This window comes from Camellia sinensis, chromosome 11 (assembly GCF_055761805.1).
Source record: "Camellia sinensis isolate YWXY chromosome 11, ASM5576180v1, whole genome shotgun sequence".
NCBI classification, from domain to species: Eukaryota; Viridiplantae; Streptophyta; class Magnoliopsida; order Ericales; family Theaceae; genus Camellia; species Camellia sinensis.
The window spans coordinates 98,108,208-98,135,674 of record NC_138971.1 but is presented as its reverse complement, the minus strand read 5'-3'; the positions used below and the strand labels follow the sequence as shown (position 1 = coordinate 98,135,674).

The 27,467-nt window shown below is 44.5% G+C and overlaps 1 pseudogene; it reads right to left on the bottom strand.

Annotated features, from left to right (window-relative positions):
- Window positions 1-6,498: 6,498 nt before the first annotated feature.
- LOC145802496 (transcription termination factor MTEF1, chloroplastic pseudogene) overlaps window positions 6,499-27,467 on the bottom strand; it is a 66,287-nt pseudogene continuing 45,318 nt past the window's right edge.

Below are 27,467 nucleotides of genomic sequence, written 5' to 3'. Positions count from 1 at the left end.
AAAGTAGTGCCAAACATGGACTGCTTTTCCAGATACAGAGTCGCCACCTAAATATTTTGAAATGGGGAAATTTAGGAAACCCTGACTCGGTGCCGAAGGCCACATGTCCGTCATCACCGGAGTTGTCTCGGCTCGGGAGCTTGGGTACGATCGGGGAAGGTCAGCTATGAGCACCCCCTTTCGCCCGGTCCGAAGACCGGCCTCTACTAACCATGATATCCGATTTTGAAAACGTTATGTGTTCTTATTCCATTTATTAGCCTAGAATTACTATGTTATGCGCACAACAAACAAGTATAGACTAGATTGCCTAACTTGGGAATAAACATTGCATATCCGTTTGCTTTGGAAATACTTTAGATTTTGCTACTCGTAAGTAGGCTAAAACACGGATTTCAATGAGTTTTTCCAACTCAAACAATCCAACCTCCACCCACAGGCATCCAAACAGTTTAACACATAAGCATTTAGCCGCATGGCAAGCATACTGTCATGTTAACATTCACACGCATGCGAGATGCTAAAGCGAAAATACTTACATTGTACTCTGTGCCAAAACAGTAAACTAGTTAGCAAACATGCATGTCCTAGTTCATGTTAATTTGCCTAATGCAACGCATACAGGACGCAATCTAGACAGGCTCGGCTAACCCAAACATGGCATGTGAAATGCGACCAACTATCACATATTCAATTTGTGAATTGAAGTACAAATGCAGTTAGCGTGATGTACCGAGCCTAATGCATGCAATACAAATGCATGAATGCATGCATGCATAGCATAAGGTATGCTAAATTAAACGTGCCCTAATCTACCATCATAAGCAGGTAAATAAAAAGGGCAGAAAGACGTGAGGTTGGAAGACATACACACACTCACGCACACTTATTACATAATTGCCCTCACTCGGAGGGACCAAATAAATATTACAGTCTGAATGATAAGCAAATAAAATTATTACAGAATTTCTAATTAGTTAATAGAAAGAATGCAAAAGAAAGAAGAGGATGGCCGCAGCCTCTGCCTCGGGACGCGCGAATGATGCATGCTTGGAACCCGGCTCGCCTGGAAAACCCGTACCGTACCCCTGCCACCTCTGTTTATACTGCCCTGTCTCTCTGAAAATTTCCAAAACCCTAGGACAGGTTCCTTGCATGCTGTAGAGCACCATCGGGTAGACAGAATTCCCACCGGCAGTTCACAACTTCCACCGGCTGTTGATTGGGCCATCGGCATTTCAAAGATTGCCGGTCGGCACTAAATTCTGCCGGTCGGCAGAAGCTTCCTGCAGAAGACAGTTTTGACAGCAACAGAGAGTAGACAGTATATGGCATGGGGTTTTTAGGCAAATGTATGCATGGACACACTCCCTATCATGTAATGGACTCAAGGGAGCATGGCCCTCGACCCTCGGGCCACCAATCACGCATTTCGATGCATGATGGCCAAAGAGTCAAGTATGCGTTTCAATGTCAAATGCAATGCACACTAAACATACAAGAGACCCAACCTCAATCATGATTGGTCAAGAGGTGAGGCAATCCACAACAATGCACATGCGACCTAAGCATGCAAGCAAACATACAAACATGCAATATAATTACATGGCACACACAATGCTAACAACATAACATGCACAACGCATTGAAACATGGCATACGCAATGCGAGATGGACTTACACCAATGTGAGTGGACCTCAACCGCACCCACACCAGTGGCCATTAGATGAAATGAGACTCTCGAAGTACGTGCACGCATGCACGCAAACCGAGGACCGAACCTACGGCACGGAATGCCACTCTAACAAGACATGGCAAGATGATATGCTAGCATGCAAATTTCAGAAGCTAAACATGACCCGAAACAGCCCCGAATCATGGCAAAATGGCACCCGATGCATGACATGCGACCCGAAATGCAAAATTAGGCATACGCAATGGCCTACAGCTATACAAAGCATGCACAATATGGACATGGAGCATGAATACAGAAGCAAGGAAGCCCTGAGACAAGCATTTTTACAGTTTATGACATGGCCAAACAGCAAGCAAAGATAGGGCTAAAATGGCATACAAAAACGGCTCCGCAAGGGAGGTAATGAAGCAAGTGGTAGATGCAAAACCCAAACAGAAAAATACCCTTCTACAACACTTAAGAGGGACCAAAAATATGATGTTTTTCAGTAGATGACAAGGCTCGAAAACAGATACAAGCATGGCAAACAATTTATGCAAGATTAAGGCCACAAGAGGGCTATAACATGAAGTACACAAAATATTCATCAAAAAGCCAAAGACCCTTAATGAAACATGACAAGGGGGTCAAAATATGGCCACTTTAAGTTCGGACCAAGCCACAAAAACAGAAGAAAAATAGGCTAATAAATTATGCAAAAAAAGGGGGCCAAAGAGGGCTACAATGGCAAGTGGTACATGGAGGTCCCAAACAAGGATGAGCCCTTCTTCAATGTTGAAGAAGGGCTCAAAATAAGCCTATTCACAGTTTATAACATGCTCCAAAACAGATTACACATGGGCCAAAAATACTATGCAAAAATGATGGCATACAAAGGTGTAAAGAGGCAAGTGCCAAATGGAGGTATCAAACAGGGTAGGACCCTTAATGAAAGATGAAATACAGCTCAAAAAAAGGCTACTTTCAGTTTTTTCTGGAGCTCAAATATACAAGCAACTATGGCTTAGATATGATGCAAGAATAGGCTAGAAAAGGGAAGAAAAGGACTCACCTTTGTAGACCAATGAACCAGCACCTCTTGGTTGAAGTTTGGGTGCTCCTAGCCTCTGCAAATGACCTCCAATGTGCTGGAATGAAGTGTAGGGGTGTGGTGCTATGGATTGGTGAAGAAATGGCCCAAGAACAAGGGTATTTGATGGTTGAATGAGAGAGATATGGAGAGAGATGGAGGGTTGTATGCATGTATATCAGATACATATGGTATATCTCTGGTTTTTTTGCTTCAAATCTCTAACCTAGACAAAGGGAGAGGAATGGTGCTTATATAAGGCAAGGGAAGCATTTAACTTACAAGCTAAGTAAAGGGAAAGGGTCAAAGGGGTTCAAGGGGGTGTAAGGCTTCTAGAGGAAGCTAAAACAGCTGGCCAAGCTTCTCCAAGAAGCTTGGCCAAAGGGTTCAAGCTTCTAGAAGGTTAGGGGGGGTTCAAAGGCTCACAAGGTGCAAAACAACCACACATGTGCATGGGGGATCGATTCTGTGCACTCCAACTGGCACAGCTGGAATCCACTCAATCTGCAGAATGCTCCGGAAGGTCGTCGGCCAGCATAAATTGCCGGTCAGCACAATAAAGTGCCGTTCGGCACAATAAATTGCCGGCCGGAGAAATAGATTGTCGATAGGTGCTGCCAAGGTCAAAAAATGTCCGGTGGGTGTCCAAATTGAAGCCTCAGAAGTTAGCTTTCCAATGGAGCAAACCTTGCATTAAAATTCCTTCTGTGCAAAACGTTATGCCCTTTTTCGTGAAGCCGCGCAGATTCGATCCAATCGGGATGATGCCCGACTTCAACTGATCATATCTCCCCCACCCGGACTTGGCTCTAGGAGATTCTTGAGTGAAAAATGAAGCCCCGGAAGTAAGCTTTCCGACGGTGGTGGCCCCATAGCTAAACTCCAAGCGTACAGACAGATAAGCCCGATTCAGCGAGGGCTGCTCGACTCACTTCTACCCGGATTCATGCCAAACTTCTCCCAAATTAGTTTTCTCCTCTCCTTTCCTCTCTTCTTCAACTCCAAACTCCTAAACAAAGTGTTTTGAAGGATTTGCCTCTCTCCTTGCCGAAGAAACTGAACATTTCCCCTGCACACCTGTCTCCACCAAGTAAACCATCAGTAACGCCCAAGTCTTAAGGGCGGTCAAAAATGGGGTGTCTACAATACCTTCTTTTTTATTTATTTATTATTGGCATCGGGATGTCTGAATCAAAGTCCAACTAATTCCCAGGGGTGCACAAGCCCTCGACAAGGAGTTTCCCACAAATGCATTGCGGTTAATTCAATGGTTTTCCCCCAATCCAATGGGCCCTAAAGAATTGTTAGCACCTAAGAGGTTCCGATCCTTGAACCTTGGAGGGAGCACACCCTAAGACCCAAGGCCTTGCCGCCAAGCCAACCCCTTGGAGTTAAAATTTTGATGGATTATATATCAAACTACTTTCACATAAATTTCAATCAATTACAAAACTAATTAAATGCTAAATAAACTATTTTTACAACTAAAGAAAAATAAAAGGTTAGCAATGGATATATATATATATATATATATATATATATATATATATATATATATATATATATCTATTCTATTATATATGTAAAGGGCTAAGTTGGCATTTACACTTTTGTGTCACACTATTTTATTCCCAAATCACCCTTCTGTAACTAAGAATTGAAGTACAAGTTTTCTGTAACTACCTATTCAATTTATAACAGCCAATTTCAACCCACAATGAAAATTTTAAGCACATCCATGCGAGTGTGCACAACCTCTAGTATATATATATGGGATTATGGAGGGCGTAATGAGATAAAATGATAGTTTTTTAATTTTGGACGAGTGGAATTTTAGAAAACTGAGTGCAAGGAGATAACATTGTTGTGTAAGTGGAACTCCAATAACATAGTTTAGTACGCAAATCTGGGATAAAACACCCTTCTTGCATCCTCAACAATCGCCAACAAGTTGAGGGCTCATACAAGTAGGTATATCAGTGAACCAAACAAAGCCTTCCTCTCCGTTTAAATCTTTGCTAGCTAGCTTATGCCGCTGAGGATTGCCCAAAAAGGAAGAGTGTAGCGTGAGCAGGATGGACCATTACTTGAAATTTAGAAAAAGCTATAGGCTTTAATAAACAACATTGTGTTCTGTTTTCCAGGCAAAAACCATGATAGGGCCCTTACATAAAGTGGCCACATTATGCATACATCTGTCAAGTACAAGAGACCAATATGGTGACAATTGATTACTGATGAAGGTTCAGGTATGTGGAAAGATTGGCCATTCTAGTTAGATCAGACTATAGGAGTTTGAGTGACAAATAGTGGATACTTTTAGATTAATTATTCTTTGGCGAGAGGAAACATGCATATAGAAATTCTAGCTATCCTATCATAAAAAACAGAGTGCAAATATTATTTGAACAAGAACCATAGAATTGGGCTTTAAGCTTCTAAACATTTGATTACATAAATGATATCTCCTATCAATCACTGCCAATACATGCCCTTACAATTATTCAACTCCCTAATAACTGAAGCCTAGATTTCAAGCATCAAAGAAGCAAATGATTTTAAGTCCATAACTTGAGGACAATCCACTATGGCAGTTTCCTCTAACAAAATGAATATTGGCGTTGAATAAATCGCAGAATCAAGTTCAAACCTTCTGAAAGTCTCAAAACAAAGGGTCTACTATAAGACTGAATAACTGATAAACAAGGCTTTTTTCCTGTCCCACTATCTTACATTATCACCCCCAAATTTAGCAGTAATGCTTGATCATTAGTGTTCTGGTTTCCATCGGCACTAGGAATTTAAATTTTACTTGAATGGTAAAGAATTTACTGATTTCATTTCAAGCTTGCCAGGAACACCAACTCATATTTGGATATTTATGATAGTTCTAACCAAGTGCAAAACGTAAATTACGACCAATTTAATTTTGTTAACTAGGTTTCTTACTATAACTTCTAACTTCCACTTCATGTCTAGAGAACAATTGAGGGAATCAATCAATTGACTCTTATGAATAAATAAGAGCATCTCCAACGGTGGACCAAAATTTTCACCAAATTTGAGTAAAAAAAAGCCAATTTTCTCAATCTGATATGGCTTGCTCCAACCGTGTATCAAAAGGGAAGTGGTCGACCGGTAAGGCTAATTTTTTTTTTTTTTTGAACCTGTTTGAACCTTTTTGACCGGTTTGAACCTACCTATTTGAAAGAGAACCGATCGATCGATTGGTCAACCGGCCGATCAACCGGCTAGTTGATTGGTTGGTCTCCCCTAACGGTCATGCACAGTAAAATAATGAAATCTGAAGCCTGTTCTCACTTTGATGAATTTTTTGTTCCATTCTCATTTTGATACCAATTTGCTGAAACCATTGGAGCTCCAAAAAGTGACTTTTTCACCAAATTTCAAATTTGATGCAAGGTTTGATGAACCGTTGGAGATGGCCTAAAGATGCTATATTTGACAAAAAATGTACATTTGACCATCAAACACATATAAGTTGTGAACTTTCACTATCGAAGCAAAGAATACATAATATAAGTTGCAACTTGCAAGGAAACTTAGGCCAATTTTGGCATGTCTTGAAAAAGACAAAAGGTCAAAAAGTCACTATCCTATTTAAGTAGTATCATCTTATTTAAGTCACATCACCTCTCTAACACATCACTTCAAAACCAACCCAAACCCAACCCATATTTCATAAAAAGTAAAAAAGTACACTTATTTAGATCATTCCAATGATTGTCTCTCATCAACTAATCGCAATTGCATCTCAATCAACTGCGCATTGAACTCCCCATCACTGACCTTCAACATCTGCGGGAGCGAAAGAGACAACCCATTCTCCACCAAGAGCTGGTGTCGAGGCTTTATCTTCCCCTCCAAACTAAACGAAAAATACTACGGAAACCTCTTTAGCTTTGCCAAATCCCCATTAATCTCTTTCAAGAAATACTCCACTTTCGGCCCAAAATTATTGGAAATACTAAACGTCAACAACCCCGGTGACCTAAACACCATCATTAACACCTCCTTATACGAAAAACCCAAATCTTGCAAGTAATTCAGCTGAGGCATAAGCGTGTTTTTGACGCTTGAAACCAACAACAGTGTGGTCTGGCAAGTTAATGCGTGTTTCCCCACAAACCCCAAATTTTCTAGGAAATGTAATGTGGGTCTCAATTGGTGATCTACACTGTAAATTAAGAGTCTGGGGCAGCAAATGATCAATATTTGGATATCGGGGAAAGGGATATTGACGTGGTTCAATAGGAAGTCGAAAACAGGGTAGAGATCGGAGTAGGGATCGCAGGTGAGGAGCTGGGGGTACATGTCGAAGATGCGGCCCAAGGCAGAGCAGTCGATGCCCATGGAGGAGAGGCATTTCTCGACTGATTTGAGGGAGTCGAGTGGGGCTGATCAGAAATTAGGGTTCTTGTGGAGGGCTTTGGAGGGATTGACTTTGAGGGTTTGGAGGTAGATGAGCTTCTCACGGAAGCGGAGGCCAGATTCGGAGGTTGGCTACAGCGGATCGGTGGCGGCGGCGGTGGTAGTGAAGGTGAAGTGGGGAGTGAGTACAGAGGGAGTTTGGAGAGGAGTGAGGCAGTTGAGGAGGGTTTTGGGATGGGGTTTTGGGGAAGGGTTGAGTGAGGGGAGAAGGGCTAGGGTTTGGGTTTGGGTTTGTGTTTGAGGAGGAAGGAGTTGCAGTGGAATTATCATTTCTTGTTCAATTGATTTGAGGCAGAGATAAAACAGAGAATACGGGCATTGCTTCATTCCGTTATCACTTCTCACTTGGCAATATCCAATTGGCTAATTGTTAATAACAATGCACTATGCATGGAATTTGGGTATAAGAACAATTGGTAATATCGTTACGTTTGATTTAGTTTTGAAAACAATTTAAAAAAGGTACTTGATCTATAAATTCAATTATAAATGTTTTTTGTCCAAAGGTTTACGCTTTCAAAAAACATTGTTCATAAGAATAAACTCATGTAAAATGATCAAACTATCTATGTATATATATATACTATAGAGTGAAATCGAATCAAAACTCTCTCTTCTCTCTCTCTTCATTCCAATACCACCGTTCTCTTTCTCTTCTCTTCCCTTCTCTATTTGTCTCTTTCTCTTCCCTACAAACCCACTATCATTCTCTCTCTATCATGGACGCTTTCGCTATCTTTTACACTGCCACTCTCCTCGTCGATGACCTCTATTGGTTCGTCTGCGTCCTTTACCTCTCTCTTCCCACTTTCTCTCTCTTTTGCAACTAAAAACTTAGATCTAAGTTCGCGAATGGTGTCTCAAATCTAAGAAAGATTAACACTTGGCATCTCAGATCCAAGTTCATTTGAGAAGCTATAACCAAGGTTGAAATCACTGATGTTTGAAATCGTCGTCGTGGTGCCGGGTCAAGGTTGGCGGTGAAGTAGTTGTCCAGAATGACAACGATGTTCTGGATTTTCTCTAATACGCCCTTTGTTCCTGAACTCGAAAGGTTTAACCATATGGCTTTAGAGCTCTGTCTCGATCGAGATTTGTTGTTAGGGTTTCACTACTACCAATCTCCATCGAGAACTACCTTGTTTTCTCTAGAGGCGGTGGCGAAGGTCGCAGCGGTATCCCCAACACCCTTCTCCTCGTAGGCTCCGATTTGTCTTGAATCTTTCGGATATATGTTGGAAAGGCTTGATTTGTCACGCCTCGTATTTTATTACTCGGATAACATTACCAATATTCATTAGTTAAATACATTTACAAATGTCAATTCATCCTTTGATGAAAATGATGAATAATTAAATATACATGTTCCCTCTCATGATACAATAATGACATTTTTTACATACAAACAAAAGAAATGCCCTAAGGCTTCTAATAAATAAGAGAGCGTTGTCCATTACAAATCAAAGAGCTCAACTAAAGAAACAATTAAAGGCACTACAACTCATCACCACTTTATAACCATGCCAAGTGTTTGATCCTCAAATCCGAAAACATTCCTTCTACACATGTACAAATAGGGGGTTGTAGACACTCCATTTTTGACCGCCCTCAAGACTTGGACGTCACCGTTTGAACACCCGGTGATCATCCATGTTTGTGTTCGTTTGGAGTTCCCGGAGGTCTCGGCTACGCGCCTTGCCTCAGGATATCCGAACTCGACCGTTTAGTGTCTGGTTTTGCACCAAACACTTGTGTTTTTCCTTGGAGGGGGAAAGAATGCCTTGTGAGGCATCCCCACACCTCACCGGCCATGGCCGTAGGCCACCGGCTGGTGTTTTGTTGCCATCGGCAATGTATATTGCCGGTCGGCATTCTTTGTTGTCGCTCGGCACTCATTTTTGTCAAAACGGCAATTTTGAGCAGCCGACTACTGTTCATCTACTTTATGTAGATATTTTGTGCCAGCTGTGATAGCTGGCACCCACTCTGTTTCCCTCCATACACGTGTATGGAGGGATTTCCCTCTAAGCAAGCTTGTTGAGTAAGCTTTGCAAGAGGGACTTCTATAAGAGGAGGGCTCTCCTCCATGTTCTAGGTTAGCAAGTTTAAAGGAAAAAACCAGAGCTTATACATATAGATACATAATCTCTCTATATTTCCCTCTCTCTCCTCCTTTAGTGTGTGTTTGATAGCCCAAAAGTGCATTTGACCTTACTTTTGCACTAATACACACACCATTACACCTTGCTCCGAGATTGAGAGGCTCTGAGGGTTGATTCTTGAGCTTTTGGACTGATTTTGATCAAAAGAAGAGGGCTGGACCAATTGTTCTTCAAAGGATCTTCAAGGGTAATCACTTTGCTTTAGTTTCCCCAAACTTGCACTAGTCTTTTACCTATCTTGCTTGCTGATTTAAGCTTTGTGCATAACATAAAAAAAGCTTATATTTTCATGCTTAAGAACTTTAATTAAGGGTGTTTTGTGGTTTGAGTTCGAACTCACCCTCTTAGGCCTTATTTGGCCTTTTTGGTGCTTCCTTTGTGAGGCTTTGTTTGCTTGAGTGTCTTGGTCTTCTCACCAATGAAAACCAACAGATTTTCAGTGGTGAGGAAGGTGGTTTGAAGTCTTGTATAGGGGAGGGACACCCCTCTCCCTTCATTGCCTCATTTTCTTGTCTTTTGGCTTAAAGGGGCAACATGCATGCTTGATCGATTTTGGCCCTATTTCAGAGTTTTTTTGGTGTTTTTAGGTCACATGTCATCTCTGTTTTTGGTCGGATTTGTGCCCTTTTGCATGCTTAACATACTTGCTTTGCATTCCTCTATTTGGCCTAGAAATGCATCTTGTGTTTAGGTCATGATTCTTGCATGTATTAGCTTAATTTCATGAAGATATTAGCATTAATTTACCATGTTTAAGACCTGTTGGCCATCTATTTTAGTCATGCTTGCCATGTTTGGTGTCCTCTCTTTGTGTTTTGGCTTGTAAGCCTTGAGTATGTTGGCCTCTAGCATGCGTAGCTTAGACCATCCTCACGATTTGGCATCATTTAGGATCGTATTTCAGTCCATAAATCATGTTTGTATGCTTGCATATGTGACCTCTTTCATGCTTTGAGGGTGTACCCTTTTATGCCTAGAAATGAGTTTTGGTGCATGCATCTCATTGGAGCCACTTAAGCTGCCATATTAGTGGGTTTTGAAGTCCATTTTTGCATGTTAAAATTCTGTTTTCACTTGTCTAATTCATGCCATGAATGGTCATATTGGTAGAAGTAAAGTGCCCCTTTTTGTGCCTTAGCCTTAGGTCCATTGGCTTGCATGTTGGCATGAGTGTTTGTCCATCATTTTGGGCACTTTTGGCCACTGTTTTGGGGTGGATTGAGGTCTGCCCCTTTATGGTTTAAGTCCACCAATGCATGCTTGTTTCATGTTTGTTGAATGATTGCTTCATTAGGAGTTGTAACATGATGAATCGCTCACGTTTACATTGCATTTGCATCTTGCATGCCTAGCATTGCATACTTACCATGGTAGTTGCATGGCATTTGGCATGCCTTGCATCTTAATCTCATGTTGTATCTTTGAGTCATGTTTGCATAACATGCATTGCATTACTTGGTTTGGGGTGTCAAACCAAGTGTGAGGGTTAAGGAGCATTCATACTATAAGTGATGTAATGCGTCTCAACTCTCGGTCACCGGGGCCCTTGACTCGAACATGATAGGGTCTCGGTCCTCATTTGTGTGTTGCATGCATTTTTACATCAAATGGCAAGCTTGATCTCTTAGGCTATCATGCACAATTGATGGCTCGAGGATCGAGGGCCATGCTTCCCTGAGTTCAATGCATGATGGGGAACATGACCATGCTCACATGTGCCTGAAATCCCATGCCATATACAGTCTGTCCTCTGTTGCTGTCAAAATTGTCTTCTGCAGGAAGTTTCTGCTGACCGGTAGAATTCAGTGCCGACCGGTAATGGGTGAATGGCCGATAACTCCATCGGCAGCCGATGGAAATTATATATTGCCGGTGGGCATTTCCTCCAGCCGATGGTATTCTGCAGCATGCAAGGAACCTGTCTCAGAACTTTGGCATTTTTCAGAGAAGCAAAGCAGTGAAAACAGAGGCATCAATGGTATGGTACGGACTTTCCGGGCGAGACGGGTTCGAGCATGCATCATTCGCGCATCCCGAGGCGGGGGGCTGTGGCCACCTTTCTTTTTTTTTGCATTCATTTTGTTAGTTAATTAGAAATTCTGTAATAATTAATGTGTTTATTATTCGGACCCTCCGAGCGAGGGCAATTGTGTAATAAGTGTGCGTGAGTGTGTGTATGTCTTCCAACCCCACGTCTTTCTTCCCTTTTATTTACCTGCTTATGATAGTAGACTAGGGCATATTTAAAATTAGCATACCTTATGCTATGTATGCGTGCATTCATGCATCTTGTATTGCATGCATCAGGCTCGGTACATCACGCTAACTGCATTTGTACTTCAATTCCAAATTGAATACGTGCATCAATTGACTGCATTTCACATGCCATGCTTAGGTTAGTCGAGCCTACTCTGATTGCATCCTGTATGTGTTGCATTAGGCAATTTGACATGAACTAGGACCATGCATGCTGGCTAACTAGTTTATTGTTTTGGCACGAAGTACGATGTAAGTATTTATGCTTTAGCATCTCGCATGCGTGTGAATGCTATCATGACAGCATGCTTACCATGTGGCTAGATGTTTATGTGATAAACTGTTTGAATGCCTGTGGGTGAAGGTTGGATTGTCTGAGTTGGAAAAACTCGTTGAAATCCGTATTTTAGCCTACTTGTGAGTAGCAAATTCCAAAGTATTTTTCAAGACAAACGGATATGCAATATTTATTCCCAAATTAGGCAATCTAGTCTATACTTGTGTGCTGTGCGCATAACATAGTAATTCTAGGCTAATAATTGGAATAAGAACACATAACGTTTTCAAAAACAGATATCACGGTTAGTAGAGGCCGGTCTTCAGACCGGGCGAGAGGGGGTGCTCATAGCTGACCTTCCCCGATCGTACCCAAGTTCCCGAGCCGAGGCAACTTTGGCAATGACGGACACGTGGCCTTTGGCACCGAGTCAGGGTTTCCTAAATTCCCCCATAAAAAATATTTAGGTGGCGACTCTGTATCTGGCAAAGCAGTCCATGTTTGGCACTTCTTTTCTAAAAATCTGTTTTCTTAAAACGATTTGCCGGATTTGGACTCTTTGGTTCAGATTAAGAACCGTGACACAAATCGAGTCCGAACTGTAGCGAGGTCCCCCGCGGACGTGTTACAGTTTCTGGCGACTCCGCTGGGGATTTAGAGAACTTGACTCGAACTCATGATATCTGTTTTTGACTACACTTATGTGTTTCTTTGCATTGCATTTGCATTGGTGCGCCTAGGACACCGTGTTTGCCATCTGCCATTCTTGAACGGTTTGCCGGAGGCTTGTCTTGTCAAGGCATGACCATAAGGCTGACCGGTTATGGGCTCTGACAGTATGGGAACACAAACTCCGGTTTTACCGGGGCATCCTTTTCGACCATTCAACCTAGTGCATATCGAAATCCATAGTGACCATTCCGAGCTAGGACAGGTTGCTTACCCGATGTTAGGTTGTTTGAAAAACCGCTGCGTGTGTAGTGAAACCCTAGCTCCTGACAAAATAGGACAGGGAAACCTTACCCCTCCATAGGGGTGTTTTGGCTCTCAATTATCTGTTATGTGTTGTTAGAGTGTGTCTCTACAGGGTGCATGTATCAGTTTGCGAGTTTGGGCATCAGGCCTGCGGGCACCAGTTCAGTGTTTTGAGAATTAGTTATCTGCGGGTATCAGGTTCAATTTTTGGGAACAGTGATTCTGGGGAACAGTGATCAGTATCGAGGAACAGTGTATTCGGCTTACCAACTGTGTATTATGAATACCCAACTGTGCCTTATATGTGTTTATTTTACGCCGTTATGCTGTCCGATTATTTGTTTATTTACTGCTTTATTTATCTTTTTGCTAGGTAGTTTAGCACCATTGCTTCCAACCCAGTAGATATTCCCCAAGCACTCTGGATTAGAGGTCGTCGGCTCCATCGATCTGAGGATCTGATAGACGGACAACCAGTGTACTACTCTCTACCCCCGGTTACTAGACGGAGGACAGCTAGGCAAAGGGCATCAATTCAACAGTCAGTACAGAGGGCTTTATCTACCCCACCTATGTACAGTAGGGATCAGGATTCTGTTTCACCCACGGAGAGGGAACATATACCGATAATTCAGTTAGAACAAAGCAGTATGGCTAGTCTAGGGGAGATGGTGCGCCAACTCCAAAAAAGCATGAAAGTGATGCAATAGGATGCTGTCCGGCAGGCAGAGTTTGCCAAGCAGCAGGCCACGGTTATGAATGAACAGGCTGAGTTAATCGTGAGGTTACAGCAGCAAACCGAATCATCTGCTTCACAACAAGTTCCTCCCCCACCAAGGGTTCCGATACCCGAAGAAACACCGAATGCCCGGAATGTCCAAGAGGATACCGACCTTCCAACGGGGCCAGCTCCGCCCCCGATTCCGCCACAACTATCCAAGGCACCCACGCCTGTCAATATACCGGATTCTCCTTTTGAGTTCGAAATGGACCCCACAGCCTCAAAATTGAGTAAGTTGGAAAAGATGTTCAAAAGATCCCAGGGAGTCAAGACCATCCCTGACATCGAAGATGGGTATACCGACGCAGCCGTGACGCTGCCTGACAGATTCAAGATGCCGCACATTGATCGATTTGATGGGTCTGGAGACCCCATGGTGCACCTAAGATTGTTTTCAGACATCCTAAGGCCAATGGGCCTCACTAGACTGCAGAAGCTGTCTCTATTTGGCCGAACCCTGTCGGGTGTAGCGGCCATATGGTATGCCAAATTGGAGGATGACGTCAAGAGAAGTTGGGACAAGATGGCTGAGGCCTTCATCTTGCAGTACTCATACAATACACAAATCGAGATTACAACCCGGGATCTCGAGACAACGAGGCAAGAACCCAAAGAGAGCTTCTCAGAATTCGTAACCAGATGGCGGGCTAAGGCTTCGATGATGACCTTAAGGCCCACAGACAAAGACCAGATTCGGATGATTGTGCGCAATCTTCAGCCGAAGTTAATGCAGAAGATGATTGTACTCCCCTTCCCTACCTTCTCTGATCTACATGAAATGGGGGTGCAGATTGAGGATGCCTTAAAGCAAGGATTGATTGATAATAACCGGGAGCAGCCCCGCAGAACTTTCAATCGTAACACTAATGCAGGCCCGAGTGGCGCTACAACTACCAGGACCTCCGAAGTAAGTATGGTCACCACCAACCCTCCCTCAAGAACTAAGACAGCCGCACCATTCTCCGGTGCGTCCGGAAGTAACCCACAAACAGTCAAATACCCACCCAAAAACACCAGAACCTTCGCTCCACTTTATATGCCCCTGTCCAAAGCCTTGGGGGTCTTAATCAGAAAAGGGCATCTGAAGCCCCTAGAGCCGCGGCCCTTACCAGAAAGACTCCCCGCTGCCCACAACCCAGCCAAATATTGTGCATTTCACCAATAGCACGGTCATGACACCGACCTGTGCTTCCGATTGCGTCATGAGATTCAAGATCTCATCGATAACGGGGTGATTTTGCCTCCCGAGAAACCCAACGTTACTACAAACCCTCTCCCCACACATAACCAAACTCCACCACCCAAAAGAGTCAACTTCATCCAAGCTGGGGTCGTGCCTTATGATCCTAGCATCTATATCACCCCTTCCCACCTGCCTAAGCTGGAAGTGTTCCTTCCCGATTGCACCGATTTGTGCATAATGGACATCTCCCTAACTCAACCTAAGCCAACGGTGGTGACTATTGAGAACATGAGAGAGAAGACTCCAAAGGAGAAGGGGGTTGTTGAGCCAGAGTCTGCGGAATCTACGAGTGGTGTTGGGAATGCTTATAGTCCGAGTGACTACATTTTGTCAATAGGCCAGGACAGGCCAGATATGGAACTACCAACAGAGTGGGAGCTGTGTGTGATCCAAGGGGACAGTCCGGGACAGGGAACGGATGATGTAACGGCTGTGAAAGAGGACCTTGCCAAGCTCCAGTTTTACAGTAACCAAGATCCAGAGGACTTAGCCGTCAACTGGTTCGATTATGAGGAATCAACAGAGGCTACGAGATGGTTAGACGATCAACCAGATGTGGTGGAGGAGTTTCAGCCACAACAAGGCCCGGCAGGGGCAAGAATATCAGTAACAGCCGGAAGGGTTGGAGAACAGAGTGCATCGCCGGAGAGCACCGGTGTCGAGAATTTTGCTCGGGATTAGAGCATTTCGAGTACGGGGATTATTGAACAGTTAGCTACATTGACACAGTCGGGACAGGAAAGATTCGAAGATTCCGAGAGAATCAGGAAGGCAAAAGCCCATGTGGGGACTGAGATTGCTATAAACACAGAAATGGAAAATGCCGCGAGCATAGTGATAGGAGGTACTGCGAGTATGAGAACAGTCACGCCAGAACCGAATAGGTGCCTGTCGGCTGCAGATGGAATGTGGTGGGAAGACGATGATCTATGTCTTGCCCACACAGACGAAGATTGGGGGAGTAACCAACCAGATGATACCTGGTATATCGGCGAAGTCGATCACATGACTAGGAGTGGACGGTATTTCAAGCCTCCACACCTAGATCAACCAGAGGCGTCTGGAAAAGATAAGGAGGCAGAAAAGCAAAAGGAAAAGCAACTCGAGGATGAGGCCGTATTGAGACAATTGAAGAAGATACAAGCAGACATCTCCATCTGGGGGCTGCTTATGGCTTCTCGAGTACATAGGCAGGCTGTCCTTTCAGCCATGGACAAAGCCAAGCTTTCTATAGACACCACGCCCGAACAGCTAGTGGGCCTAGCCTTTTCGGGAGGAGCTACCCCGATGCTGACCTTTTCTGACAAAGAACTACCACCCGAGGGTGCGAACCATAACAAGCCACTCTACATCTCCGTGAAGTGCAGAGATAAATGGATACCCGTGGTGCTTGTCGACACAGGGTCCGCCATCAACGTCTGTCCGGCAAGGACAACCTACGCAATCGGTTTGAAAATCGCGGATTTTGTGCCAACGGCCCAGGTGATCCGGGTGTATGATAACACGAGCCGGGAAGTAATGGGAATAGTTAAGATTCAAACAAAGGTTGGGCCAGGATAGCATGAGATAGATTTCCATGTCTTGGAGGTTCCTGTAACGTTTAACCTGCTTTTGGGGCGGCCGTGGCTGCATCAGGTAAAGACGGTCTCCTCCACCCTACATCAAATGGTGAAATACCCCTATGGGAAGGGAGTAGCCATTGTTTTTGGAAATTCATCAATTCATCCACCGCTGGAGGTATCTACGTCTGTTCTAGAAATCGAGCACGGTATGGAAGATGTGTTCATATCAGGTTTTACCTTGGCTGAGGCTCGGGTTGTACAGGACATCATGGCAGCTAATGAAGAAGTATATGTTAGTGCTCAAGCAGTCTACCTTATGAACAAGCTCCAACACATCCCCGGTATGGGATTGGGGAAGAGCGGCTGGAAGGGCGTCGCAGCATTGGCCGAAGTGCCACACAACCCCCATACCTTTGGATTGGGTTATCTACCCACCAAAGAGGACTGGATAAGGAAAGGAAAGGAAATGGCCGGAAGAGCCAGAGCGAAACAGATAGGGAAGCCCTTTGACTTAATGCACCGGCCCATTCAGGGTACCCTGAACGGACGCTTAATCCGGGAGGGGGAGGACTTTCCGTTCTGTGGCTTCCCAGAGCCGTGGCTGAACGCGGAGAGGAAGCGCGTACCGGGGTTTGAGATTTTCTTTGACCTGCAGTTACCTGAGAATGACATCGCCGAAGAGCAAGCAGATTTATCGGCTGAGGCTGAACAGAGCAAGGAAGTGCCGTCCGAGGACGCTGAAAACGAAATGGGGGTAGCGCTGGCATGTCTACTTTCAGATCCTCTGATCGAACAGAAGTGCTTGGGGGACAGCTTCCCGGTATGCATGATCGGGGGCCTACCATAAACTATTTTGGATGCATCCATCGCACCCTCTCTCGTCTGGCAATATGAAGAGGGATTTTTATCAAGCAGCACCGGGTCAGGTAGTGAGCCGGAATCTGATTCCACCGAATCTTGTGAGTCGGAATCAGGTTCCAGCTCAACTGAGTCTGAGTCCGGTATTCCTGGGGTGATAACCCGGATGCCACAGTCCTGTCTAGGTTGTCATTTTCTTTCTCTTTTGAGTCTGTTGTAACAGAAGAATTGGACGGCTTGGAAGTATTTAATGAGAATGATGTGGATGTGGTTTCTGAGTATTTTTCTGTGCCTTTGATTTATTGCTTAAATTAGGATTTTCAAAATTTTGATGAAAATGACGAGGAAGAAATTCCTCCGATTTTGCAACGATTAATTGATCAAGAGTAGGAAAGATTTGTTAAACCCTTAATGGATGAAATCACTACTGTGAATGTTGGTACTGAGAAGGACCCGCAGTTGGTCCAGATCGGGTCCACGTTGTCTTCGGAGGAACGCGAGCGCTTAGTCGCTTTATTAAAAGATTTCAAAGACGTTTTCGCGTGGTCCTACGAAGACATGCCTGGAATCGATCCTGAGATTGTACAGCACCGGATCCCTCTCAACCCCAAGGCCCAACCGATCAAACAGAAGCTCAGAAGGATTCGTCCGGACTGGGCCATCAAAATTAAAGAAGAGGTCACCAAGCAAATCGATGCAGGCTTCCTGTTGGTATCCGAATACCCGACTTGGTTGGCTAACATTGTTCCAGTGCCGAAGAAGGATGGCAAGATCCGAGTATGCGTGGATTTCAGGGATTTGAATAGAGCTAGTCCGAAGGACGACTTTCCCTTGCCACATATTGATGAGTTGGTTGATTTCACAGCGGGGCATGCTTTGCTCTCGTTTATCGATGGTTTCTCAGGATACAATCAGATAGTGATGGCACCCGAAGACCGGGAGAAGACTGCTTTCACCACCCCGTGGGGGACATACTGTTACAGAGTGATGCCGTTTGGGTTGAAGAATGCTGGAGCCACATATCAACGGGCTGCGACCACAATATTGCATGATATGATCCACAAAGAGGTTGAGGTGTATGTGGATGACATGATTGTCAAGTCCAAAGAAAGAGAAGGCCACTACACCGCCTTGCGAAAGTTTTTCCAAAGGATTAGAGAATTTCGGTTGCGGCTAAATCCTCAGAAGTGTACGTTCGGTGTTACAGCGGGAAAAATGCTGGGGTTTCTGATTACACAAAGGGGCATCGAAGTCGACCCTTCCAAAATCAAGGCCATCTTGGAAATGCCACCACCAAGGACTGAAAAGGAGGTGCAAGGCTTTCTAGGTAAAGTGCAATTCATAAGACGGTTTATTTCAAAATTAACCTTGACTTGTGAACCACTTTTTGGTCTCCTGAAGAAAGGAAAGAAATTCCAATGGGACGGCCGATGTCAAGCGGCTTTTGAACAGATCAAGGAATATTTATAGAACCCGCCCGTGTTGTCACCACCAGAGCCAGGGAGATCGTTGATATTGTACCTGTCAGTAACTGAGACTACCATGGGCTACATGCTCGCACAAGAGTCAGAGGACAAAGTGGAAAGGGCCATCTACTATCTAAGCAAGAAGATGCTAGATTACGAGACCCGCTGCACACCATTGGAGAAGGCTTGTTTAGCCTTGGTATGGGCTACCAGGAAACTGCGGCACTACCTGTTAGCTCACTCTGTAATGTTGGTTTCACGCTTGGATCCCATCAAATATCTTTTCGAGAAACCGGCACTTACGGGTAGGCTAGCTCGTTGGTTGCTGCTGCTTTCTGAATTTGATCTAAAGTATGTGACACGCAAGTCAGTAAAAGGAAGAGCGATAGTGGAGTTCCTTGCCGACCACCCGGTTGAAGGGGATGAGGCGGTTGAGTACCTGTTCCCAGATGAAGCCATTCTGCACGTCGAAGATGAAACTTGGATGATGTACTTTGACGGAGCGTCAAACCAGTACGGGTATGGGATAGGAGTGTTGCTGATAGCGCCTGACGATTCTCGTATCCCCTTAGCATTCAAGCTCCGGTTCAAAGTCTCGAACAATGAAGCAGAATATGAGGCATGCATTGCCGGCCTAGAAGTAGCCCTAGAACTAGGGGCAAGGTGGTTGGACGTCATTGGGGACTCGAACCTTGTTGTGTCTCAAGCAAAAGGAGACTGGAAAGTCAAATAGGAGAAGATGATAATTTACCACCAGACCTTGGACTTGTTAATTCCTCGGTTTGAGAAGCTAAATTTCACCCACCTAGTGAAGGAGAACAACAGGTTCGTAGATTCACTAGCAACTCTATCTTCCATGATAGACATCCCGTCCGGAGTCCGGATGCGTCCAATCATTATAGACCAGAAATTTGCACCAGCGTATGAGTCAATTTCCGCCATAGATGAAGTTCAGGACGAAAACCCCTGGTATTACGACATTTGGAACTTCTTGGAGAAGGAAGCATATCCGCCAGGGGTAAATGCCAAGGATAAAAGGGCAATCAGAAGAATGGCCGTTCAGTTCATCATCTGTGGGGGTAAGCTGTATAAGAGAGGCCATCTGGGAATGCACAAGCTATGTGTCGAAGCCGAAGAATCGAACCACCTGATTGAGGCCATCCATGGGGGAGAGTGCGGTGTGCACATGAACGGAGTAATGCTAGCACGGAAAATCCTTAGACAGGGTTACTACTGGTCCACCATGGAGGAGGATTGCATCAGTTTTGTTCGGCGATGCCACAAGTGTCAAATCCATGCGAACCGCATGAACATCCCGCCGTCAAAACTGTATAGCATGACTTCGCCATGGCCATTTTCAGTTTGGGGAATTGATGTGATCGGGGCTGTTACTCCAAAAGGGTCGAATGGGCATGAGTTTATTTTGGTTGTAATAGATTATTTCACAAAGTGGGTCGAGGCCCAATCATATGCCGTGTTGAAGGCGTCGCACGTTGCAAAGTTTATCAGAAACAACATCATCTGTCGCTACGGGGTCCCGAACGAGATTATTTCGGACAATGGTTCCCACTTTAAGAAGGAAGTGATTGACTTGTTGGAGAAATATAACGTGGCTTTTCATAAGTCATCCACATACCGGCTGCAAACCAACGGAGCAGTTGAGGCTGCCAACAAGAACATCAAGCATATACTATGGAAGATGGTGGAAACCTACCGGGATTGGCCAGATAAGCTGCCATTTGCTCTGTGGGGCTACAGGACTTCGATTAGAACTTCTACCGGAGCGACTCCGTATTCATTAGTTTATGGAATGGAGGCCGTTCTACCTATCGAAGTTGAGGTTCCGTCATTACGAGTATTGGCTGAGTGTCAAATAGCCGAAGTAGATTGGCAGCAGAGCAGGTTTGAAGAACTCATGCTCTTTGATGAGAGAAGACTGAAAGCACTGTACCATGTTCAAAGTTATCAGCGCAGAATTGCCCGGGCTTTCAACAAGAAAGTTAAGTCCAGGAATTTAAAGGAAGGAGATTTGGTGCTCAAGGACAATCGAGCTCCCATCCACGACCCAAGGGGCAAGTTCAGACCTAATTGGACTGGTCCCTACATCATCAAAGCTATCTGGTCAGGTGGAGCTGTGATTCTGATGGACCTAGATGGCCTTGAATTTTCCCAACCGATCAACATGGACAAGTTGAAGAAATATTACCCTTGAGAGGCTCGCTAGGCCGAAAACCCGAAAGGGCGACCTAGGCAAAAGTTAGAGCATAAAAAATTGAAAAATATAAAAATTGAGCTCGCAAAGTTGAAAACCCGCAAAGGGCGACCTTGGCAAAAGTTAGAGCGTAAAAGGAGAGTGAAAATACTCGAGTGAACCTAAGCCTGAACTACGTAAGGCTTGATTCCCATCTTTGGGATACGTAGGCAACTTCATCCTGGAGTTCAGCCATAACCCTTTTCCCCGATCAACTTTGTCCATTTGATCATCTCGGTCATCTTTGTCTATTCAGCGTTCAAGGGTTCGGTTATGATCTCCGGTACAGCGCTCTTCAGAATAGGGGCAACTTTCCGTTGCCATGCAGTGTTGCGGTACTCTTCAGACTAGGGGCAACTTTCCAGTTGCAGGGATCCAGGATTGTGCATCTCAGTGACAGATCTCAGGCGTGTCCAGTTCTGATCCACATCGAAAATGATTTTGAGAAGTTTCAATAAAAGCTGACTTTGTTCAAAGTAATCTTTTTACAACTTTGACCATTTTTGGACCAAAGCGGAAAATTTTCAGTACCACAACTTTCAATTTCATTGATTTCAAAACAGAGTTCTCCTGCTCTTGCATACAATCGAAGTTGCTTTTTATTACATTCATAAAGAAAACTTGAAAGTACCAATAAAGCAATAAATTCGGGGCATAGTCAAGTCAGGTGCTCCTACGCCCCCTCCCAGAGCTGGTCGAAGCCTCTGATGCCAAGGTGGGCCCGACCTGTGCCTCCTCATTAAGCCAATCCAAGCACTCGTTAGACAAAGTGCAACTGAAAGTAGAAGCGGGGGCCAGGAGTTCTCTCGTCCTCCACGTGGTGGCCTGCCAAGCAAGCTGTGCGCCTCGGGTTGGGAAGGCAGCAGGATACTCTATTTCTTCCGGCGGGCAAATCTGATCACGGCCGAATTGGCGTCGAATCCAAAATGGGAAGTAGAATACACAGTGAGTGAGACCAATTAATTGAATCCCAGTCTGCCGGGGCATATTGTAGCTCATTGCCGGAAGGCTCAGCCAAGGGCACCGCCAAGCGATACGGTCTGCGGACAAGCGACACATCCAAGCGAACCACCATCCCTCATCCAGGGCATTGACTAAACGGTGCCGGAAGAAGTAGCCGCGAGATGAATACGCTGGGCAAGAGTCCACAACCTGCAGTTTGTCCATCAACCATACCTGGGGAGGGATGAAAAATGAGAGAATAAAGAATTGAGAGATGTACGAGGAGAGAAAAGTGAGAATAGGGTTTTGTGAGAAAAGACCGAGCTTGAGGGCCGAGTGATGTGAGCAATGCAAATGAGAGGTTGGGTGGGAAACATTACCTGCAGTAATAGTGGACTCCCTGCTAATCTGGTCGTCTCATGACGATAAAAGGCGTCTAAGCCCATCAACGTCTCAGCCAGAGTCATCGCAATACAGCTCTTGCCCTCCTTCAAGCCTTGGGCAACCTCGGTCAGCCGGACACTAGACCCTCCGGAGCTTGAGACAAATAGAAAATGGGATAGCATACACAAACAGAGGGCGTGTCGCCGGAAGCCTTGCCAGTGATGGTTGTTGCGATCACCAGCACCGGAAAACTGATCGGCCAAACTCGGAATGTCCAACATCCCGTCACAAATCAGAGACCGAGCATCACGCATACTGAGTCCACACATTCGCCCTAAGGATTGGGCATGGCCAAAATTAAGTTGGGGCAGGAGCTCCTCGTCGCGCTCGGACTCCATTAAGGCTCAGAAATCTTCAAAGGTAGGACATATCTCTTGCCCAGCGAAGCTAAAGACATGCGTCACCGGATTCCAAAACCTTGCCGCGGCGTGGAGGAACGGGAGGTGCAATGGGGTACGACCCAGAGTGAATAGTGCATTTATGCCAAAACCTCAAAAATTCAACTTTTCCGAGCCATCCAAGCTAGCAACCCAAGCTGTGAGATTTTGAGCAAGAAACTCTTCCATCAGAGCAAATCAGTGTGGAATTGAGAAAAACTACGAAGCTGGGGTCTCTTGTAGGAGATAAGGTTGGGTGGAGGACAGGTGTCAACATTCTGGTGATTCCCTCATTCATAGCCGGCCGACCAAACATTTTGCCGACCGGCCATTACCTTTTGCCGACCGAGCAAATTTTTGGCCGATGGCCATTCCTTGCGGCCGATGGCATCTACCCTTGGCCGATGGGCTTCCTCCTGGTTCCCTGAGCTGTTTATGCTAAGGATTGGGGAGCTCCACCACCTCCGATCTCTCCCTCGGTGATCGATTCTTGCGGAGTCACACCTGTCTGCTTATCAAGCTATTGTACATTTGCTTATCGAGTTGTACTTCACTCTCTTTGAGATTTTAATTTGTTTATCGAGTTGTACTCACACTTGTTTGGTTATATCATGTCTTTGTTTTTCTTATCGAGTTGTAAGTCGGTTCGCTACCTGATTATTACGATGCAAATATTCAGTGTTCAAAATAGGTTCAATTTCGTTCACATTGTGGTGTGGTACCTTGCGATGCGATGCATAGAAAGTTTACAAATGCAACATCTTTTGAACAAAATGGTTGTTTCATTCTCGTCACGTGTTTTGCAAAATATGTAATTTTGAAAAAAAATAAAAAAATAAAACCTGCCCGAGGCAGTGCAATGTGCTTAAACTACAAGTAAAAAGGAAAGTAAAGCATAGAATGGCAGGGTAGCAAAGTGTCGGAATTGATACCAATAAAACTCCCCTTGCGGTCAACGCACCTTCCGCACCTTTGTTCGGGTTAACTACATGGTTTGGCACCTTCATCACTCGAGACAATGCGGGAAAGCACACTTTTGAAACGTGAACCTTCTAGTTGACTTCAGGCCACAACTTCTGCGAGCAATGCTCGATACGTACGAGGAACGTCCCGTCCCGTATCCTTTTCATGTCTTGTGAATTCCACAAATCGTTTCAATTATGCTGTGTTACAGTACTTTACATTCCAGCATCGCGAATGACATGTTTTTACTTACATGTGTACATTCAACTCTTCTCATACACACTACCTGCGTAGGCCGCATGTTTTGATTGCGTAGACCGCATGTTTGTTCAATTTCATTACTTGCGTAGACCACATGTTTTACCTGCGTAGACCGCATGTTTTCCTTGCGTAGACCGCATGGTTATAATTAATTACGTTACTTGCGTAGACCGCATGTTTGTAATCAATTTCATTACTTGCGTAGACCGCATGTTTTACCTGCGTAGACCGCATGTTTTTCTTGCGTAGACCGCATGTTTTACCTGCGTAGACCGCATGTTTTCTTTGCGTAGACCGCATGCTTATAATTAATTACGTTACTTGCGTAGACCGCATGTTTGTAATCAATTTCATTACTTGCGTAGACCGCATGTTTTACCTACGTAGACTGCATGTTTTCCTTGCGTAGACCGCATGCTTATAATTAATTACGTTACTTGTGTAGACCGCATGTTTATAATCAATTTCATTACTTGCGTAGACCACATGTTTTACCTGCGTAGACCGCATGTTTTCCTTGCGTAGACCGCATGCTTATAATTAATTACGTTACTTGCGTAGACCGCATGTTTGTAATCAATTTCATTACTTGCGTATACTGCATGTTTTACCTGCGTAGACCGCATGTTTTCCTTGCGTAGACCGCATGCTTATAATTAATTACGTTACTTGCGTAGACCGCATGTTTGTAATCAATTTCATTACTTGCGTAGACTGCATGTTTTACCTGCGTAGACCGCATGTTTTGCTTGCGTAGACCGCATGTTTTACCTGCGTAGACAGCATGTTTTCCTTGCGTAGACCGCATGCTTATAATTAATTACGTTACTTGCGTAGACCGCATGTTTGTAATCAATTTCATTACTTGCGTAGACCGCATGTTTTACCTGCGTAGACCGCATGTTTTCCTTGCGTAGACCGCATACTTATAATTAATTACGTTACTTGCGTAGACCGCATGTTTGTAATCAATTTCATTACTTGCGTAGACCGCATGTTTTACCTGCGTAGACTGCATGTTTTCCTTGCGTAGACCGCATGCTTATAATTAATTACATTACTTGCGTAGACCGCATGTTTGTAATCAATTTCATTACTTGCATAGACTGCATGTTTTACTTGCGTAGACCGCATGTTTTCCTTGCGTAGACCGCAGGCTTATAATTAATTACGTTACTTGCGTAGACCGCATGTTTGTAATCAATTTCATTACTTGCGTAGACCGCATGTTTTACCTGCGTAGCCCGCATGTTTTATTTGCGTAGACCGCATGTTTTCCCTGCGTAGACCGCATGTTTTCCCTGCGTAGACCGCAATGCTTTTCTTGCGTAGACCGCACGTTTTGCCTGCGTGGACCGCATGTTCGTAATCAACTTCATTACTTGCGTAGGCCGCATGTTTTGCTTGCGTAGACCGCATGTTTGCATTCAATTTCATTACTTGCGTAGACCGCATGTTTATGATCAATTTCGTTGCCTGCGTAGACCGCGCGCTCCACTTACATGTCTGTACCTTCGCAGCATTGTTATGCTTCTCACTTGCTTTGCGTTGTCACGCATTTCAAGTACACTATTATGCATGTTGCTAACAATATTGTACCTGTTAAGTTTGTTTTCTTTGCAGGCATGATATTGTATGTACGGTTCATTTGAGGTTGGTGCAACCAGACAAGCCGCACAGGTATTGTATCCTCCGAGTGAAACGTATTGAGAATTGCATAATTCTCTTACACCCTCTCTGCATTGTAGTGTAGTTTGGCCTATGCTAGCTTAAAACTGTTGCATGTGTGCTCCGTTACAGCTTTCTTTGCATGATCATAAGTTATGTTTGGCTCTCTGCATTGTCGTGCATTTTGCCCCTGCCTTCGGGCGCATACCTTGTTTGTCTTGCATGTTTGTCTGAGTCTTTGGCCTTGTCAAAAATGGGTCGTCTCTGGGCTTTGACATTCACTCCCGTCATTGTTATGACTTTCGAGTTCTGTCAAAGAGGGGCAACTGTAGACACCCCATTTTTGACCGCCCTCAAGACTTGGACGTCACCGTTTGAACACCCGGTGATCATCCATGTTTGTGTTCGTTTGGAGTTCCCGGAGGTCTCGGCTACGCGCCTTGCCTCAGGATCTCCGAACTCGACTGTTTAGTGTCTGGTTTTGCACCAAACACTTGTGTTTTTCCTTGGAGGGGGAAAGAATGCCTTGCGAGGCATCCCCACACCTCACCGGCCATGGCCGTAGGCCACCGGCTGGTGTTTTGTTGCCATCGGCAATGCATATTGCCGGTCGGCATTCTTTGTTGTCGGTCGGCACTCATTTTTATCAAAACGGCAATTTTGAGCAGCCGACTACTGTTCATCTACTTTATATAGATATTTTGTGCCAGCTGTGATAGCTGGCACCCACTCTGTTTCCCTCCATACACGTGTATGGAGGGATTTCCCTCTAAGCAAGCTTGTTGAGTAAGCTTTGCAAGAGGGACTTCTATAAGAGGAGGGCTCTCCTCCTTGTTCTAGGTTAGCAAGTTTAAAGGAAAAAACCAGAGCTTATACATATAGATACATAATCTCTTTATATTTCCCTCTCTCTCCTCCTTTAGTGTGTGTTTGATAGCCCAAAAGTGCATTTGACCTTACTTTTGCACTAATACACACACCATTACACCTTGCTCCGAGATTGAGAGGCTTTGAGGGTTGATTCTTGAGCTTTTGGACTGATTTTGATCAAAAGAAGAGGGCTAGACCAATTGTTCTTCAAAGGATCTTCAAGGGTAATCACTTTGCTTTAGTTTCCCCAAACTTGCACTAGTCTTTTACCTACCTTGCTTGCTGATTTAAGCTTTGTGCATAACATAAAAAAAGCTTATATTTTCATGCTTAAGAACTTTCATTAAGGGTGTTTTGTGGTTTGAGTTCGAACTCACCCTCTTAGGCCTTATTTGGCCTTTTTGGTGCTTCCTTTGTGAGGCTTTGTTTGCTTGAGTGTCTTGGTCTTCTCACCATTGAAAACCAGTGGATTTTTAGTGGTGAGGAAGGTGGTTTGAAGTCTTGTATAGGGGAGGGACACCCCTCTCCCTTCATTGCCTCATTTCCGTGTCTTTTGGCTTAAAGGGGCAACATGCATGCTTGATTGATTTTGGCCCTATTTCAGAGTTTTTTTGGTGTTTTTAGGTCACATGTCATCTCTGTTTTTGGTCGGATTTGTACCCTTTTGCATGCTTAACATACTTGCTTTGCATTCCTCTATTTGGCCTAGAAATGCATCTTGTGTTTAGGTCATGATTCTTGCATGTATTAGCTTAATTTCATGAAGATATTGGCATTAATTTACCATGTTTAAGACCTGTTGGCCATCTGTTTTAGTCATGCTTGCCATGTTTGGTGTCCTCTCTTTGTGTTTTGGCTTGTAAGCCTTGAGTATGTTGGCCTCTAGCATGCGT